This window comes from Solanum tuberosum, unplaced genomic scaffold (assembly GCF_000226075.1).
Source record: "Solanum tuberosum cultivar DM 1-3 516 R44 unplaced genomic scaffold, SolTub_3.0 scf00130, whole genome shotgun sequence".
Lineage (NCBI taxonomy): Eukaryota > Viridiplantae > Streptophyta > Magnoliopsida > Solanales > Solanaceae > Solanum > Solanum tuberosum.
The window spans coordinates 445,009-446,208 of record NW_006239060.1 but is presented as its reverse complement, the minus strand read 5'-3'; positions in this window follow the sequence as shown (position 1 = coordinate 446,208).

The window sequence follows — 1,200 nt, the reverse complement described above, 5'->3', positions numbered from 1 at the left end:
GCATATGTTTATGAAGTTATGCTATGAAGGTTATGTATGAAATCCTCAATGCTAGCATGATGTTTAAAGTGTGTTGATGATGAGGAGTATAATATGAATGATAATGTTAAGGATAAGGTGTGGTCTACATGATTGATTATGTTAGGTACTATTGTGGAATGACCCCTACCTATATGACCCCCATATGAATGTTTGATCATATACATGTTAGGAGTACCTATTCAATGTTGAATGTGTCATTGTTTCCTATGATGAAGTGTGGGTGTGTGGTCTAGAATCCCTAAGGGCTTTATATGTGAATTGCTCATGAATTGGGGACATTGTGAATGTGTTATGATCCCTTTAAAGGAAGAACACTCAATATCAATGTTGTTTCTATTATGTCACTATGAGGACCAATATGCACACACACACTCTACATGTATAGCTATGAATATGATGTGTTATGGTGTCTATTGAAAGGTTAACTCTTATATGCACCCTTACATCTTATTATGCATGCAAAGTGTATGATTAGCAAGGTATGAATATGTGTTGTATAAAGGTGTTTATGTGAAAGGCTTTCTCACATATGTACACACACATCAATGAATGAATAAGTTTTATGATAATTTAGTGAAGGTGAGTCTCTTGAAAGGTTTTCTCAATTGTACTCTAAACTAGACTATGTTATGAATATGGTATGATTATGTGAAAAGGTCATTTCTCACATAATGTAGGTTCTATGATGAAAGGTCATTCTCATCTTAGAAACCTTTGAGCTATATGATATGAGGGATTAAGTCCCTAAAGCCTATTTTATGAACTAATGTTAAATAAAGGCTTAAAAATGAGAGTGGGGGCTTCACGTTTAGCAAGTCCGGCTTCCCACAAGAGAACCTTCACGTTTAGCAAGTTCGGGTTCCCAACATAGTTGTTGTCTCATGAGATGGAAACCTCCACGCTTAGTAAGTCAAGGTTTTCTAGTAGCAATATCCTTGTTCCATAACTCCGTGTCCCCGTTGGTATTAGCTTAGTGGATCCACTAGATAGCTATTTTGTATGTAGGTCCTACCTTGGCAAGTAGTACCCTCTCTTTTCAATGTGGGAGTAGAACAACGGATTCCATGTAGCTCACATGGTCTATGTCGATTATGGCAATGTCTCCCGAAAGTTAAGAAATGAACTAAGATAAGAATATGAACTCTAGTCAAGATTTCT